The sequence below is a fragment of the Mus musculus genome, chromosome 7, assembly GCF_000001635.26.
Source record: "Mus musculus strain C57BL/6J chromosome 7, GRCm38.p6 C57BL/6J".
NCBI classification, from domain to species: Eukaryota; Metazoa; Chordata; class Mammalia; order Rodentia; family Muridae; genus Mus; species Mus musculus.
This window is the reverse complement of record NC_000073.6, coordinates 59,363,478-59,375,617: the sequence shown is the minus strand read 5'-3', so window position 1 is coordinate 59,375,617 and position 12,140 is coordinate 59,363,478. Positions and strand designations below refer to the sequence as shown.

The window sequence follows — 12,140 nt, the reverse complement described above, 5'->3', positions numbered from 1 at the left end:
ATGAGAGGAAATGTGGACATCTAGGGTACACATTGGTTGGCAAACACTGCATGCCAACAAGCACCTAGTCCCACAATGGAACCATGGGCATTTCTGTAAGGATGGTCCCTTGCTCATGACAATGTCTTTTCTGGTGTTTTGCAGTCATCTCACATGCCACCTTGGAAGGCAGAGAAACACAGATAATCAGGTAAGTGGTCAGAATATGGTAAAGCCTCCTCATCCAGGTGACCTAACCCTTCATGTTTTGGCTTTCAATTCTCAGTCAGTCTGTCCTTTTAGAATTTGGGGATAAAAAAATGGTATGCAATGCTACCAAAGGAGCTCGATTTAGGCTATGTTCTCCCATGTAGATCCCCTGGTTTGTAAAGTTTTAAGGAATGTGTTCAACTCCCGATAATTGTTTTTTTAATTTTCACCTACAGCTCATGGAGAGAGGAGGATGACATTTTTTGAATATTGTGATCTCATACTTTGATGCTTACAATTCCATGGAAAATAGCTACAGGAGGACAAGACAGGCCCTGAGGGCTTTATGGGAGGCTTTCTTTCCCATGAGAGGGGAGGCCCAAGTAACAGAGCCTTTCTTAGGAAAAAAGAAGGATTCTATGATATCCAAAAAGGCTGTCCTCCCCAGGATGGGTTCACAAAGGGCAATCCCTCTAGCAGATATTCTAAAGATCTCACCCCAGAGACAATTTACCCATGTGGATAGGATGAGATATTCATTTTTACCTTGGTGCCCACCATATTCCAAATTTCCTTCATGGTATCATTTAGGGCACTTAATGAACCTCACTGCAGAATCACTGAGGAAAAAAAGCTCTACACATTAGGTTGATACAGGGTAAGGCCAGGTGTTTAAAGAACCTAATTCCACTTTGATTCATAACACCAAGGCCTGACTTGAGTCCAGCAACATTGGTTACCCTCATGTTTTACAGCAGGGCAACCCATAACACCTTGACACAAATGGATCCATGTATAGACATGGGTTCTGTGGCCTGGGCCCAGGATTCTCAGGACATTTTCCGGAATCACCTTTCATGTTGAGTCCGGTCGAACAACATAGACTTTACAGAGTTCTGATGCCACATTTGCACTTTGAGCAAAAACACACAGTTACTTTAATCACCCTCGTAATACCTATCTGTAGTTGTTTTATTCAATTATTTTTTGTCTTATCCATAGAACTTGGGCAGCTCAACTTGAGTGTTGATACCTACAAAATTGTGAGGCTAAGGTCACATGTGATGTGGCTGTTGCTTCGAGAGGAAGCAGTAAATCTTTATTGGAATCCAGGGTTCCTTTGTGTGTCCACTGATGTTTCTCTATGGTAGCCAGGAAGACTTGTGTGTCCTGGTTTGGTAGTAATACAAGAGGTAACCCCAGGAAATATTCTGCACAATGAAGTTGTGCCAGTAGAGCTCCAGAAAAATGTCTCTCTCCTCTGACCTTTATTTAAAGAAGGGACAACAAGCGCCTTGACTTCTTTCCCTTTCCTCCTTAGGGAAGACATTCTTCCAAGTATCAAGAAAAGGAGCCCTTGCAACCCTGGAAGACATTTTCTCCTAGCAATCCCTCTCCAGTTCCATATGACCATTCCTACTCTGAGCCAGTTTTGGAAAGGAGGGTGAGTGGTTGGATTAGGTTAGGTGATATCCAAGTAGAGGTAGCCGAATTCTGTCTAGGACTGGGTCAATGATGACAACCCAATGTCTTGAAGATAGGTGATGACATAAAATTCATGCTCAATAGGATTACGCTGAGGCCCAACCAGGGTGACAGGGTCACAAGAGGTCCATTGACTCCTTGGAGGGCTCTTGGGTGACTTCCCTGAAGTCCTCAAATGCTCTTGCCCTGTTTCCCATGAGAGGAAATGTGGACATGTAGGGTGCACATTGGTTGGCAAACACTGCATGCCAACAACCACCTAGTCCCACAATGGAACCATGGGCATTTTTGTAAGGATCGTTCCTTGCTCATGACAATGTCTTTTCTGGTGTTTTGCAGTCATCTCACATGCCACCTTGGAAGGCAGAGAAACACAGATAATCAGGTAAGTGGTCAGAACATGGTAAAGCCTCCACATCCAGGTGACCTCCCCCTTCATGTTTTGGCTTTCAATTCTCAGTCAGTCTGTCCTTTTAGAAATTGGGGATAACAAAATGGTATGCATGCTACCAAAGGAGCTCGATTTAGGCTATGTTCTCCCATGTAGATCCCCTGGTATGTAAAGTTTTAAGGAATGTGTTCAACTCCAGATAATTGTTTTTTCATAATTTTGACCTACTTCTTATGGAGAGAGGAGGATGACATTTTTTGAATGTTGGGATCTCATACTTTGATGCTTACAATTCCATGCCAAATAGCTACAGGAGGACAACACAGGCCCCCAGGGCTTTATGGGACTCTTCCTTTCCCGTGACAGGGGAGGCCCAAGTGACAGAGCCTTTCTTAGGGAAAAAGAAGGATTCTATGATATCCAAAAAGGCTGTCCTCCCCAGGATGGGTTCACAAAGGGCAATCCCTCTAGCAGATATTCCAAAGATCTCACCCCAGAGACAATTTACCCATGTGGATAGGGTGAGATATTCATTTTTACCTTGGTGCACACTCCATTTAAAATTTCCTTCATGTATCATTTAGGGCACTTACTGAGCCTCACTGTAGAATCACTGAGGAAAAAAATCTCTACACATTAGGTTGATACAGGGTAAGGCCAGGTGTTTAAAGAACCTAATTCCACTTTGATTCATAACACCAAGGCCTGACTTGAGTCCAGCAACAGTGGTTACCCTCACGTTTTACAAAAGGGCAACCCATAACACCTTGACACAAATGGATCCATGTATAGACATGTGTTCTGTGGCCTGGGCCCAGGATTCTCAGGAGATTTTCAGGAATCACCTTTCAGCTTGACTCTGGTCGTACAACATAGACCTGACAGAGGTCTGATGCCATATTTGCACTTTGAGCAAAAACACACAGTTACTTTAATCACCCTCGAAATACCTAACTGTAGTTGTTTTATTCAATTATTTTTTTTCCTATCCAGAGAACTTGGGCAGCTCAACTTGAGTGTTGATACCTACAAAATTGTGAGGCTAAGGTCACATGTGATGTGGCTGTTGCTTCGAGAGGAAGCAGTAAATCTTTATTGGAATCCAGGGTTCCTTTGTGTGTCCACTGATGTTTCTCTATGGTAGCCAGGAAGACTTGTGTGTGATAGGCTGGTAGTAATACAAGAGGTAAAACCAGGACAGTTACTGCACAAGGAAGTTGTGCCAGTAGAGCTCCAGAAAAATGTCTCTCTCCTCTGACCTTTATTTAAAGAAGGGACAACAAGCGCCTTGACTTCTTTCCCTTTCCTCCATAGGGAAGACATTCTTCCAAATATCAAGAAAGGGAGCCCTTGCTTCCCTGGAGGACATTTCGTCCCAGCAATCCCTCTCCATTTCCATGTGACCATTCCTACTCTGAGCCAGTTTTGGAAAGAAAGGTAAGTGGTTGGATTAGGTTAGGTGATATCCAAGTAGAGGTAGCTGAATTCTGTCTAGGACTGGGTCAATGATGACAACACAATGTCATGAAGAAAGGTGATGACATAAAATTCATGTTCAATAGGATTACGCTGAGGCCCAACCAGGGCGACAGGGTCACAAGAGGTCAGTTGACTCCTTTGGGGGCTCTTGGGTGACTTCCCTGAAGTCCTCAGATGCCCTTGCCCTGTTTCCCATGAGAGGAAATGTGGACATCTAGGGTACACATTGGTTGGCAAACACTGCATGCCAACAAGCACCTAGTCCCACAATGGAACCATGGGCATTTCTGTAAGGATGGTCCCTTGCTCATGACAATGTCTTTTCTGGTGTTTTGCAGTCATCTCACATGCCACCTTGGAAGGCAGAGAAACACAGATAATCAGGTAAGTGGTCAGAATATGGTAAAGCCTCCTCATCCAGGTGACCTAACCCTTCATGTTTTGGCTTTCAATTCTCAGTCAGTCTGTCCTTTTAGAATTTGGGGATAAAAAAATGGTATGCAATGCTACCAAAGGAGCTCGATTTAGGCTATGTTCTCCCATGTAGATCCCCTGGTATGTAAAGTTTTAAGGAATGTGTTCAACTCCCGATAATTGTTTTTTCATAATTTTGACCTTCTTCTCATGGAGAGATGAGGATGACATTTCTTGAATGTTGGGATCTCATACTTTGATGCTTACAATTCCATGGCAAATAGCTACAGGAGGACAACACAGGCCCCCAGGGCTTTATGGGACTCTTCCTTTCCTGTGACAGGGGAGGTCCAAGTGACAGAGCCTTTCTTAGGGAAAAAGAAGGATTCTATGATATCCAAAAAGGCTGTCCTCCCCAGGATGGGTTCATAAAGGGCAATCCCTCTAGCAGATATTCCAAAGATCTCACCCCAGAGACAATTTACCCATGTGGATAGGGTGAGATATTCATTTTTACCTTGGTGCACACTCCATTTAAAATTTCCTTCATGTATCATTTAGGGCACCTATTGAACCTCACTGTAGAATCACTGAGGAAAAAAAGCTCTACACATTAGGTTGATACAGGGTAAGGACAGGTGTTTAAAGAACCTAATTCCACTTTGATTCATAACACCAAGTCCTGACTTGAGTCCAGCAACAGGGGTTACCCTCACGTTTTACAGCAGGGCAACCCATAACACCTTGACACAAATGGATCCATGTATAGACATGGGTTCTGTGGCCTGGGCCCAGGATTCTCGGGAGATTTTCAGGAATCACCTTTCAGCTTGAGTCGGTCGTACAACATATACCTGACAGAGGTCTGATGCCACATTTGCACTTTGAGCGAAAACACACAGTTACTTTAATCACCCTCGAAATACCTAACTGTAGTTGTTTTATTCAGTTATTTTTTGTCCTATCCATAGAACTTGGGCAGCTCAACTTCAGTATTGATACCTACAAAATTGTGAGGCTAAGGTCACATGTGATGTGGCTGTTGTTTCGAGAGGAAGCATTAAATCTTTATTGGAATCCAGGGTTCCTTTGTGTGTCCACTGATGTTTCTCTATGGTAGCCAGGAAGACTTGTGTGTGATAGGCTGGTAGTAATACAAGAGGTAACCCCAGGACAGTTTCTGCACAAGGAAGTTGTGCCAGTAGAGCTCCAGAAAAATGTCTCTCTCCTCTGACCTTTATTTAAAGAAGGGACAACAAGCGTCTTGACTTCTTTCCCTTTCCTCCTTAGGGAAGACATTCTTCCAAGTATCAAGAAAGGGAGCCCTTGCTTCCCTGGAGGACATTTCGTCCCAGCGATCCCTCTCCATTTCCATGTGACCATTCCTACTCTGAGCCAGTTTTGGAAAGGAAGGTAAGTGGTTGGATTAGGTTAGGTGATATCCAAGTAGAGGTAGCCGAATTCTGTCTTGGACTGGGTCAATGATGACAACACAATGTCATGAAGAAAGGTGATGACATAAAATTCATGCTCAATAGGATTACGCTGAGGCCCAACCAGTGCGACAGGGTCACAAGAGGTCCGTTGACTCTTTGGGGGGCTCTTAGGTGACATCCCTGAAGTCCTCAGATGTCCTTGCCCTGTTTCCCATGAGAGGAAATGTGGACATCTAGGGTACACATTGGTTGGCAAACACTGCATGCCAACAAGCACCTAGTCCCACAATGGAACCATGGGCATTTCTGTAAGGATCATCCCTTGCTCATGACAATGTCTTTTCTGGTGTTTTGCAGTCATCTCACATGCCACCTTGGAAGGCAGAGAAACACAGATAATCAGGTAAGTGGTCAGAACATGGTAAAGCCTCCACATCCAGGTGACCTCCCCCTTCATGTTTTGGCTTTCAATTCTCAGTCAGTCTGTCCTTTTAGAATTTGGGGATAACAAAATGGTATGCAATGCTACCAAAGGAGCTCGATTTAGGCTATGTTCTCCCATATAGATCCCCTGGTATGTAAAGTTTTAAGGAATGTGTTCAACTCCCGATAATTGTTTTTTCATAATTTTGACCTTCTTCTCATGGAGAGAGGAGGATGACATTTTTTGAATATTGGGATCTCATACTTTGATGCTTACAATTCCATGGCAAATAGCTACAGGAGGTCAACACAGGCCCCCAGGGCTTTATGGGACTCTTCCTTTCCCGTGACAGGGGAGGCCCAAGTGACAGAGACTTTCTTAGGGAAAAAGAAGGATTCTATGATATCCAAAAAGGCTGTCCTCCCCAGGATGGGTTCACAAAAGGCAATCCCTCTAGCAGATATTCCAAAGATCTCACCCAAGAGACAATTTAGCCATGTGGATAGGGTGAGATATTCATTTTTACCTTGGTGCCCACCACATTTAAAATTTCCTTCATGTATCATTTAGGGCACTTACTGAACCTCACTGCAGAATCACTGAGGAAAAAAAGCTCTACACATTAGGTTGATACAGGGTAAGGCCAGGTGTTTAAAGGACCTAATTCCACTTTGATTCATAACACCAAGTCCTGACTTGAGTCCAGCAACAGTGGTTACCCTCACGTTTTACCTCAGGGCAACCAATAACACCTTGACACAAATGCATCCATGTATAAACATGGGTTCTGTGGCCTGGGCCCAGGATTCTCGGGATATTTTCAGGAATCACCTTTCAGGTTGAGTCTGGTCGTCCAACATATACCTGACAGAGGTCTGATGCCACATTTGCACTTTGAGCAAAAACACACAGTTACTTTAATCACCCTGGAAATACCTAACTCTAGTTGTCTTATTCAATTATGTTTTGTCCTATCCATAGAACTTGGGCAACTCAACTTGAATGTTGATACCTACAAAATTGTGAGGCTAAGGTCACATGTAATGTGGCTGTTGCTTCGAGAGGAAGCAGTAAATCTTTATTGGAATCCAGGGTTCCTTTGTGTGTCCACTGATGATTCTCTATGGTAGCCAGGAAGACTTTTGTGTGCTGGGCTGGTAGTAATACAAGAGGTAACCCCTGGACAGTTTCTGCACAATGAATTTGTGCCAGTAGACCTCCAGAAAAATGTCTCTCTCCTCTGACCTTTATTTAAAGAAGGGACAACAAGCGCCTTGACTTCATTCCCTTTCCTCCTTTGGGAAGACATTCTTCCAAGTATCAAGAAAGGGAGCCCTAGCTTCCCTGGAGGACATTTCGTCCCAGCGATCCCTCTCCATTTCCATGTGACCATTCCTACTCTGAGCCAGTTTTGGAAAGGAAGGTAAGTGGTTGGATTAGGTTAGGTGATATCCAAGTAGAGGTAGCCGAATTCTGTCTTGGACTGGGTCAATGATGACAACACAATGTCATGAAGAAAGGTGATGACATAAAAGTCATGCTCAATAGGATTACGCTGAGGCCCAACCAGGGCGACAGGGTCACAAGAGGTCCGTTGACTCTTTGGGGGGCTCTTAGGTGACATCCCTGAAGTCCTCAGATGTCCTTGCCCTGTTTCCCATGAGAGGAAATGTGGACATCTAGGGTACACATTGGTTGGCAAACACTGCATGCCAACAAGCACCTAGTCCCACAATGGAACCATGGGCATTTCTGTAAGGATCATCCCTTGCTCATGACAATGTCTTTTCTGGTGTTTTGCAGTCATCTCACATGCCACCTTGGAAGGCAGAGAAACACAGATAATCAGGTAAGTGGTCAGAACATGGTAAAGCCTCCACATCCAGGTGACCTCCCCCTTCATGTTTTGGCTTTCAATTCTCAGTCAGTCTGTCCTTTTAGAATTTGGGGATAACAAAATGGTATGCAATGCTACCAAAGGAGCTCGATTTAGGCTATGTTCTCCCATGTAGATCCCCTGGTATGTAAAGTTTTAAGGAATGTGTTCAACTCCCGATAATTGTTTTTTCATAATTTTGACCTTCTTCTCATGGAGAGAGGAGGATGACATTTTTTGAATATTGGGATCTCATACTTTGATGCTTACAATTCCATGGCAAATAGCTACAGGAGGTCAACACAGGCCCCCAGGGCTTTATGGGACTCTTCCTTTCCCGTGACAGGGGAGGCCCAAGTGACAGAGACTTTCTTAGGGAAAAAGAAGGATTCTATGATATCCAAAAAGGCTGTCCTCCCCAGGATGGGTTCACAAAAGGCAATCCCTCTAGCAGATATTCCAAAGATCTCACCCAAGAGACAATTTAGCCATGTGGATAGGGTGAGATATTCATTTTTACCTTGGTGCCCACCACATTTAAAATTTCCTTCATGTATCATTTAGGGCACTTACTGAACCTCACTGCAGAATCACTGAGGAAAAAAAGCTCTACACATTAGGTTGATACAGGGTAAGGCCAGGTGTTTAAAGGACCTAATTCCACTTTGATTCATAACACCAAGTCCTGACTTGAGTCCAGCAACAGTGGTTACCCTCACGTTTTACCTCAGGGCAACCAATAACACCTTGACACAAATGCATCCATGTATAAACATGGGTTCTGTGGCCTGGGCCCAGGATTCTCGGGATATTTTCAGGAATCACCTTTCAGGTTGAGTCTGGTCGTCCAACATATACCTGACAGAGGTCTGATGCCACATTTGCACTTTGAGCAAAAACACACAGTTACTTTAATCACCCTGGAAATACCTAACTCTAGTTGTCTTATTCAATTATGTTTTGTCCTATCCATAGAACTTGGGCAACTCAACTTGAATGTTGATACCTACAAAATTGTGAGGCTAAGGTCACATGTAATGTGGCTGTTGCTTCGAGAGGAAGCAGTAAATCTTTATTGGAATCCAGGGTTCCTTTGTGTGTCCACTGATGATTCTCTATGGTAGCCAGGAAGACTTTTGTGTGCTGGGCTGGTAGTAATACAAGAGGTAACCCCTGGACAGTTTCTGCACAATGAATTTGTGCCAGTAGAGCTCCAGAAAAATGTCTCTCTCCTCTGACCTTTATTTAAAGAAGGGACAACAAGCGCCTTGACTTCATTCCCTTTCCTCCTTTGGGAAGACATTCTTCCAAGTATCAAGAAAGGGAGCCCTAGCTTCCCTGGAGGACATTTCGTCCCAGCGATCCCTCTCCATTTCCATGTGACCATTCCTACTCTGAGCCAGTTTTGGAAAGGAAGGTAAGTGGTTGGATTAGGTTAGGTGATATCCAAGTAGAGGTAGCCGAATTCTGTCTTGGACTGGGTCAATGATGACAACACAATGTCATGAAGAAAGGTGATGACATAAAATTCATGCTCAATAGGATTACGCTGAGGCCCAACCAGGGCGACAGGGTCACAAGAGGTCCGTTGACTCTTTGGGGGGCTCTTAGGTGACATCTCTGAAGTCCTCAGATGTCCTTGCCCTGTTTCCCATGAGAGGAAATGTGGACATCTAGGGTACACATTGGTTGGCAAACACTGCATGCCAACAAGCACCTAGTCCCACAATGGAACCATGGGCATTTCTGTAAGGATCATCCCTTGCTCATGACAATGTCTTTTCTGGTGTTTTGCAGTCATCTCACATGCCACATTGGAAGGCAGAGAAACACAGATAATCAGGTAAGTGGTCAGAACATGGTAAAGCCTCCACATCCAGGTGACCTCCCCCTTCATGTTTTGGCTTTCAATTCTCAGTCAGTCTGCCCTTTTAGAATTTGGGGATAACAAAATGGTATGTAATGCTACCAAAGGAGCTCGATTTAGGCTATGTTCTCCCATGTAGATCCCCTGGTATGTAAAGTTTTAAGGAATGTGTTCAACTCCCGATAATTGTTTTTTCATAATTTTGACCTTCTTCTCATGGAGAGAGGAGGATGACATTTTTTGAATATTGGGATCTCATACTTTGATGCTTACAATTCCATGGCAAATAGCTACAGGAGGTCAACACAGGCCCCCAGGGCTTTATGGGACTCTTCCTTTCCCGTGACAGGGGAGGCCCAAGTGACAGAGACTTTCTTAGGGAAAAAGAAGGATTCTATAATATCCAAAAAGGCTGTCCTCCCCAGGATGGGTTCACAAAAGGCAATCCCTCTAGCAGATATTCCAAAGATCTCACCCAAGAGACAATTTAGCCATGTGGATAGGGTGAGATATTCATTTTTACCTTGGTGCCCACCACATTTAAAATTTCCTTCATGTATCATTTAGGGCACTTACTGAACCTCACTGCAGAATCACTGAGGAAAAAAAGCTCTACACATTAGGTTGATACAGGGTAAGGCCAGGTGTTTAAAGGACCTAATTCCACTTTGATTCATAACACCAAGTCCTGACTTGAGTCCAGCAACAGTGGTTACCCTCACGTTTTACCTCAGGGCAACCAATAACACCTTGACACAAATGCATCCATGTATAAACATGGGTTCTGTGGCCTGGGCCCAGGATTCTCGGGATATTTTCAGGAATCACCTTTCAGGTTGAGTCTGGTCGTCCAACATAGACCTGACAGAGGTCTGATGCCACATTTGCACTTTGAGCAAAAACACACAGTTACTTTAATCACCCTGGAAATACCTAACTCTAGTTGTCTTATTCAATTATGTTTTGTCCTATCCATAGAACTTGGGCAACTCAACTTGAATGTTGATACCTACAAAATTGTGAGGCTAAGGTCACATGTAATGTGGCTGTTGCTTCGAGAGGAAGCAGTAAATCTTTATTGGAATCCAGGGTTCCTTTGTGTGTCCACTGATGATTCTCTATGGTAGCCAGGAAGACTTTTGTGTGCTGGGCTGGTAGTAATACAAGAGGTAACCCCTGGACAGTTTCTGCACAATGAATTTGTGCCAGTAGAGCTCCAGAAAAATGTCTCTCTCCTCTGACCTTTATTTAAAGAAGGGACAACAAGCGCCTTGACTTCATTCCCTTTCCTCCTTTGGGAAGACATTCTTCCAAGTATCAAGAAAGGGAGCCCTAGCTTCCCTGGAGGACATTTCGTCCCAGCAATCCCTCTCCATTTCCATGTGACCATTCCTACTCTGAGCCAGTTTTGGAAAGGAAGGTAAGTGGTTGGATTAGGTTAGGTGATATCCAAGTAGAGGTAGCTGAATTCTGTCTAGGACTGGGTCAATGATGACAACACAATGTCATGAAGAATGGTGATGACATAAAATTCATGCTCAATAGGATTACGCTGAGGCCCAACCAGGGCAACAGGGTCACAAGAGGTCCGTTGACTCCTTTGGGGGCTCTTGGGTGACTTCCCTGAAGTCCTCAGATGCCCTTGCCCTGTTTCCCATGAGAGGAAATGTGGACATCTAGGGTACACATTGGTTGGCAAACACTGCATGCCAACAAGCACCTAGTCCCACAATGGAACCATGGGCATTTCTGTAAGGATCGTCCCTTGCTCATGACAATGTCTTTTCTGGTGTTTTGCAGTCATCTCACATGCCACCTTGGAAAGCAGAGAAACACAGATAATCAGGTAAGTGGTCAGAACATGGTAAAGCCTCCACATCCAGGTGACCTACCCCTTCATGTTTTGGCTTTCAATTCTCAGTCAGTCTGTCCTTTTAGAATTTGGGGATAACAAAATGGTATGCAATGCTACCAAAGGAGCTCGATTTAGGCTATGTTCTCCCAAGTAGATCCCCTGGTATGTAAAGTTTTAAGGAATGTGTTCAACTCCCGATAATTGTTTTTTCATAATTTTGACCTTCTTCTCATGGAGAGAGGAGGATGACATTTCTTGAATGTTGGGATCTCATACTTTGATGCTTATAATTCCATGGCAAATAGCTACAGGAGGACAACACAGGCCCCCAGGGCTTTATGGGACTTTTCCTTTCCCGTGACAGGGGAGGCCCAAGTGACAGAGCCTTTCTTAGAGAAAAAGAAGGACTCTATGATATCCAAAAAGGCTGTCCTCCCCAGGATGGGTTCACAAAGGGCAATCCCTCTAGCAGATATTCCAAAGATCTCACCCAAGAGACAATTTACCCATGTGGATAGGGTGAGATATTCATTTTTACCTTGGTGCCCACCACATTCCAAATTTCCTTCATGGTATCATTTAGGGCACTTACTGAACCTCACTGCAGAATCACTGAGGAAAAAAAGCTCTACACATTAGGTTGATACAGGGTAAGGCCAGGTGTTTAAAGAACCTAATTCCACTTTGATTCATAACATCAAGGCCTGACTTGAGTCCAACAACA

General features: G+C 44.0%; 1 long non-coding RNA gene and 6 other non-coding genes across 7 annotated transcripts in view; all 7 read left to right on the top strand.

Moving 5' to 3' along the window:
* Positions 1–12,140, top strand: part of Snhg14 (small nucleolar RNA host gene 14) — a 1,177,441-nt gene that overhangs the window by 1,074,560 nt on the left and 90,741 nt on the right. The window contains exons 141-147 of the long non-coding RNA NR_146211.1: positions 1,511–1,633; positions 2,014–2,059; positions 5,249–5,371; positions 5,752–5,797; positions 7,124–7,241; positions 7,622–7,667; positions 8,994–9,111. This is a non-coding gene — a long non-coding RNA (small nucleolar RNA host gene 14). The remainder of the gene's footprint in view (positions 1–1,510; positions 1,634–2,013; positions 2,060–5,248; positions 5,372–5,751; positions 5,798–7,123; positions 7,242–7,621; positions 7,668–8,993; positions 9,112–12,140) is intronic.
* On the top strand, positions 1,696–1,774 carry Gm26096. The gene has a single exon (XR_003946940.1). It is a non-coding gene; the product is annotated as a small nucleolar RNA SNORD115 (small nucleolar RNA).
* On the top strand, positions 3,565–3,643 carry Gm25314. Its single transcript, XR_003946997.1, has one exon. It is a non-coding gene; the product is annotated as a small nucleolar RNA SNORD115 (small nucleolar RNA).
* Gm23922 lies at positions 5,434–5,512 on the top strand. The gene has a single exon (XR_003946979.1). It is a non-coding gene; the product is annotated as a small nucleolar RNA SNORD115 (small nucleolar RNA).
* Gm26230 (predicted gene, 26230) lies at positions 7,304–7,382 on the top strand. The gene has a single exon (NR_165412.1). It is a non-coding gene; the product is annotated as a predicted gene, 26230 (small nuclear RNA).
* On the top strand, positions 9,174–9,252 carry Gm24657. The gene has a single exon (XR_003946978.1). It is a non-coding gene; the product is annotated as a small nucleolar RNA SNORD115 (small nucleolar RNA).
* Gm25121 lies at positions 11,044–11,122 on the top strand. Its single transcript, XR_003947032.1, has one exon. It is a non-coding gene; the product is annotated as a small nucleolar RNA SNORD115 (small nucleolar RNA).